The sequence below is a fragment of the Astatotilapia calliptera genome, chromosome 7 (genome assembly GCF_964374335.1).
Source record: "Astatotilapia calliptera chromosome 7, fAstCal68.1, whole genome shotgun sequence".
Lineage (NCBI taxonomy): Eukaryota > Metazoa > Chordata > Actinopteri > Cichliformes > Cichlidae > Astatotilapia > Astatotilapia calliptera.
Window position 1 is genome coordinate 9,767,316 of NC_137428.1, and position 5,625 is coordinate 9,772,940.

Genomic DNA, 5,625 nt, shown 5'->3' on the forward strand with positions numbered 1-5,625 from the left:
CTGATGCTAATCTAAAAAATCAAGTAAAAAAAAGTGGAAATTTTTCTTAATATATATGAATTTTATAGCATTTTGTAGTTGTAAACAAGGGGTGGCCATTTTTGGCCACGAACAAGCTGAGAGGGAGTTTTCATGTTTTTGCTCTCTCTGCACAAAAATAACAATGCATTATAATCAATGTTGATGTGAATCAATTACATGACCCATACTCTACTATTAATAATACAAGAAATTTCAGTAGCAACTCAATTATATAAAATTGCAAGATTTGAGGTTGTCTTCCAGCTAGTCGCAGTGGACAAACAAACTGGTGTTTAAAGGGTTAAAAATGTAAAAAGTAATAATTATTTTATATTTATGAAAAGAACTGAAGTTACTTAAAAGCTTTATGCAGATAAAATGGCAAAATAAACATGAAAATAACAGACCTAATCTGTTGGTGGCCACGAACAAGCTGAAAGGGTAGTGATTTTGAACAAAGGCAAGGCAAGGCAAATTTATTTGTATAGCACAATTCAACAACAAGGTGATTCAAAGTGCTTTAGAGAGACATTAGAAACAAAAACAAATAAAAAGTATGATTTAAAATTGATTAAAACAAGCAAACAAACTAACTAACTAAACACACACATTTCACACCTGTTCGCGCGATCTGAACCCTTATCGTAAGGGGAGCTACCAGTCCTTCTGTGGACGAGCTACTTTCTATTTTAAATTCCCTGAATTTAAAATACTCTCTAGACCCAGTCTAGACCCAGCTGGGGAGCTACCCAGAGCTCTAACCCACTTAACAAACAAACAAACAAACAAACAAACAAACAAACAAACAAACAAACAAACAAACAAACAAACAAACAAACAAACAAACAAAGCAGTATGTAAAATCAAAACAGATAAAATCAGAACAGTAGATAAAATCAGTAGTTAATGTAAGTTTTGAAATTTAAGCTTAAAAGTGTGGATTTGGTGCTTTATTCAAATGCAGCTGAGAATAGATGAGTCTTCAACCTGGATTTAAATAAACTGAGTGTTTCAGCTGATCTGAGGCTTTCTGGGAGTTTGTTCCAGATATAAGGAGCATAAAAGCTGAATGCAGCTTCTCCGTGTCTGGTTCTGACTCTGGGAACTGATAAAAGACCAGATCCAGATGACCTGAGGGATCTGGAAGGTTCATACTGGGTCAGGAGGTCATTGATGTATTTTGGTCCTAAACCATTCAGAGCTTTATAGGCCAGCATCAGAACTTTAAAGTCTATCCTCTGACGGACAGGCAGCCAGTGTAAAGACCTCAGAGCTGGACTGATGTGGTCCACTTTTTTGGTCTTAGTGAGGACTCGAGCAGCAGAGTTCTGAATGAGCTGTAGTTGTCTGACTGATTTTTTAGGTAGACCTGTAAAGATGCTGTTACAGTAATCAAGCCTACTAAAGATGAATGCATGGACTAGTTTTTCCAGGTCCTGTTGAGACATCAGATCTTTTATCCTTGATATATTCTTGAGGTGATAGTAAGCTGACTTTGTTATTGTCTTAATGTGTTTTTCTAAGTTTAGGTCTGCATCCATCACTACACCCAAATTTCTCGCCTGGTTTGTGGTTTTTAGATGTATAGATTGAAGTTCTCTGGTGACCTGTAATCGTTTTTCTTTGGCGCCAAAGACTATTACCTCAGTTTTGTTTTTGTTTAGTTGGAGAAAATTGTGGCACAACCAGTCATTAATTTCCTCAATGCATTTACCAAGAGCCTGTACAGGGCCTCGGTCTCCTGGTGACATTGTGATATATATTTGTGTGTCATCTGCATAGCTGTGATAGTTTATTTTGTTGTTCTTTATAATCTGTGCCAGTGGGAGCATGTAGATGTTAAACAGAAGGGGTCCCAAGATGGAACCTTGGGGAACTCCACATGTGATACTTGTCTGCTCAGATGTGAAGTTACCTATTGATACAAAGTATTTCCTGTTTTCTAAGTATGTTTTGAACCAGTTTAGTACAGTTCCTGAAAGACCTGTCCAGTTCTCCAGTCGTTTGAGTAATATGTTGTGGTCAACTGTATCAAATGCTGCACTGAGATCCAGTAAAACTAAGACTGACATTTTTCCACTGTCTGTATTCAGACATATGTCATTAAACACTTTGGTCAGAGCGGTTTCAGTGCTGTGGTTCTGTCTAAAACCTGACTGGAAGGCATCGTAGCAATTATTCTGTTTTAAGAAGTAATTGAGCTGTTGAGAAACTGCTTTTTCAATGATCTTACTTAAAAATGGGAGATTTGAGATCGGCCTGTAGTTTTTCATTTGTGTCTTGTCAAGATTGTCCTTTTTCAGTATAGGTTTGATTACAGCAGTTTTTAGTGGTTCTGGAAACACACCTGACATTAAGGAAAAGTCGACGATCTGTAACAGGTCTGACTCTAAAGTCTTTGAGACCTTTTTGAAAAAACTTGTTGGCAGGACATCTAAACAGCAAGAGGAGGAGTTCAGTTGACCTAAGATGTCCTCCAGGTCTTTGCTGTTAATCGGGTGAAACTCTTTGATGGTGTTTAAACAGTTTTTCAGTGGACACAGTACATATCCTGGATCTGCTGTTGATGTACCAACTGCTTGTCTAATCTTTTGGATTTTGTCTGTGAAGAATTTGGCAAAGTCATTGCAGGCCATGGTCGAATGAAGTTCAGCTGCCACTGGCACAGGAGGGTTTGTTAGCCTGTCAACTGTAGAAAATAAGACCCGAGCATTATGGCTGTTTTTAGTGATGATGTCAGAGAAGTAGGACTTTCTTGCACTCCTCAGTTGTAAATTATAATTGTGAAGTTTCTCTTTATAGATGTCATAGTGAACCTGGAGGTTTGTTTTTCTCCATCTGCGCTCAGCTTTCCTACACTCTCTTTTTTCATTTTTCACCAGTGTGGAGTTTCTCCATGGAGACTTTTTCCTTCCAGAGATAACCTTCACCTTAATGGGGGCAATAGTATCCATTACATTTAACAGTTTTGCCTTAAAGCTATTGACGAGCTCATTGACTGAACCTTTGGACAGGTCAGGTGTTAATGGGAAGACCTGGTTAAAAATTGCACTACTGTGTTCAGTTATACACCGTTTTGTGATCACTGCTGTTGATATATTTGTGTGGGCTGAGATTTTACTTTCAAAGAAAACACAGTAATGATCAGATAAGCCCACATCAGACACAGCAATGTTTGAAATGCTCAGGCTTGGAGATCAGTAGGTCAAGAGTGTGTCCTCTATTATGTGTGGCCTCTGTTACATGCTGAGTCAGCCCAAAGTTGCCCAGAGTGTTACTCAGGTCTTTAGTCCCTTTGTCCTGAGGGTTGTCCACATGGATGTTAAAATCCCCAACAATAATTACACAGTCGAAATCAACACAGATCACAGACAGCAGTTCACTGAGGTCATTAATGAATCATTTCAATGTAAGCAGCTGTCTCCTGGAAGTTTTCAGTCTTTTGAATATGTGGCTTTACAGCTGAAGGCCCCATCCAAAGTTGTGTTTGTTAATGTTTACAGGCCTCCCAAATGCTGCACAGACTTTTTTAAATAAGACAGCATCCCCTCCTCCTCTCCTGCTTACCCTGGACTCACTGATAAAACTGTAGTTAGGAAGCCAGAAGATTGCATGACATCGTCATTGAAAATAAGCGCAAACATTCCCACTCATTTTTCTTTCAACATATGATGAGGGGAGAGCGCGAACGCAGTCCCCACTACCAGTAATTATGTAGTTGAGATTCCCACATTTGGGGAATTCGCAGGCTGTCAGCAAAGCCAGAGTGCAATGGCTGAGCCTCGGCCTGAGAGAACCACCTTCGTGATCATGGTATCTCTCCTACCAGGTAAGTATGAATTCTTTAGCTCACGTATGGGGCAGTCTTTCACACACAAACCCTGCACACTCACGGTGCTCACAATCTCAAAATCAACACAAACACAGCCTGTAGGAAGCTGGGACTACACACTATTTATATATACACATGAAGCAGTTTCCAACAGAGCCCCATAAGGTTATTTAGCTTTACAAATACCGGGAGAATTTCCCATCATGCATTGCTGTATCTGCGCAACAAGAGCTAGCTGAAAGATAACTTTTTTTCATCCATTTAACCTCCTTAAATCCACCAACAAACCACCAGAAGTTCAGCTAACTCAAAGGTAAAGCACGCTGCTAAACGAGTTTGTCTGATACTCGGGAAAAAGAGGATAAACGCAAAAGTTTTCTAGTTGAAGCACAGTCACTTCCGGTCTTTTCGTTAACTGCTGCTAGGCAACCAACAGTTTCCCGCTACGGTCTCGGAGTATGAACAGTGTTGCTCACGAAAACACGTCTGTGAACATGTCCGTGTGCAACAAACAACCAGAAAACAATCCAAATAAAAACACTAAAAATTTACTCATTAACAACGACTGAATTCACTCAGAGCAACTTTTTGCTTTGGCGGGAGTTTATTACCTGCTAAAGATGGCAGGAAGTCTCAAATCACGCGGGTCCGGCGCACATACACGTCTGGATGGTACAGCATAACCAGGTTAAGACATCTCTAAAAAATATATATTTTTGAGTGTTTTTCAGTGTTTTTAATTATTTGTTTTAATTTTGTTTATTTTCCATTGTTCACTTTGGCCTGATAAACATTTTATCAAAATATATTTCATAAGGCCATCGCTAAATATTTACAAGAAATCAGGCATTATACAGTGTGTAAACTTCAGTGTGATTTGGATGCTCAGCAGAAAATGTAGCCAGATATCAGCTGGGTTTAGATACATTTCAGATAAGAAAACCTTTGTTAGTCCCAGAGTTGGGAAATTCAAATTGTTACTGCAGCAGAGTACACAAGGCAGGAACAAATGAACACACACAGCATACCTAACAGCAATAATGCTATGCAAAAATAGAAGAAATATAGACTAAGAAATAGATAAGTACTTATATATGTAAGTCTATTTATCTATATCCATAGCCATCTATCTATATATATCTACATACATACATATACTTATATATGATGTAATAATACAGATTACTATCAGAAGAAGAATGAAACACAAGAAAACCCCAGGAAGGAGATCCTGTTTATTTTAATACCTGCAGTTGCCATCCCATTGGTTATCGCTTGCCTCTTCTTTCTGGTTTGCTTGTGTCGCAATAAACATAAGGCTTCAAATGACACACCACCTCGTTCCCAGCTCAGCAGCTCACCCTCCCAGGACACGGAGCTGTCGCCCCCGAATCATCAAAAACAACAGGTAGCAATAATAATAACAACAAGGTAACATTAAATATGGTCACAGTAAATGTGATTTACATACATTTGTTTAAGTATTGTTGAATTCTGGTGGCCAGAGTCTTTGGTGACATGTATTTATTGTTTCATGGCTGCAGGCGAAGCTGCGTGAGATTAACATGTCAGCAGTACGATTTATGGAGGGGCTCGGTGAGGACCGGGTTTGGCAAGGTGTACAAGGGCCACCTATATGGCACAGTACCTGGTGAGCAGACCCAAGTGGTGGCCATAAAAACTTTAAAGGACAAGGTAGATTCTGCTCTTTGTGAGGAATTTCACCATGAAGCTATGGTCCGTTTCCATCTGCAGCACCCAAACATTGTTTG

General features: G+C 39.2%; 1 non-coding gene across 1 annotated transcript; it reads right to left on the reverse strand.

Moving 5' to 3' along the window:
• Window positions 1-3,694: 3,694 nt before the first annotated feature.
• LOC145430254 (U1 spliceosomal RNA) lies at window positions 3,695-3,858 on the reverse strand. Its single transcript, XR_013910718.1, has one exon. It is a non-coding gene; the product is annotated as a U1 spliceosomal RNA (small nuclear RNA).
• Window positions 3,859-5,625: the final 1,767 nt, after the last annotated feature.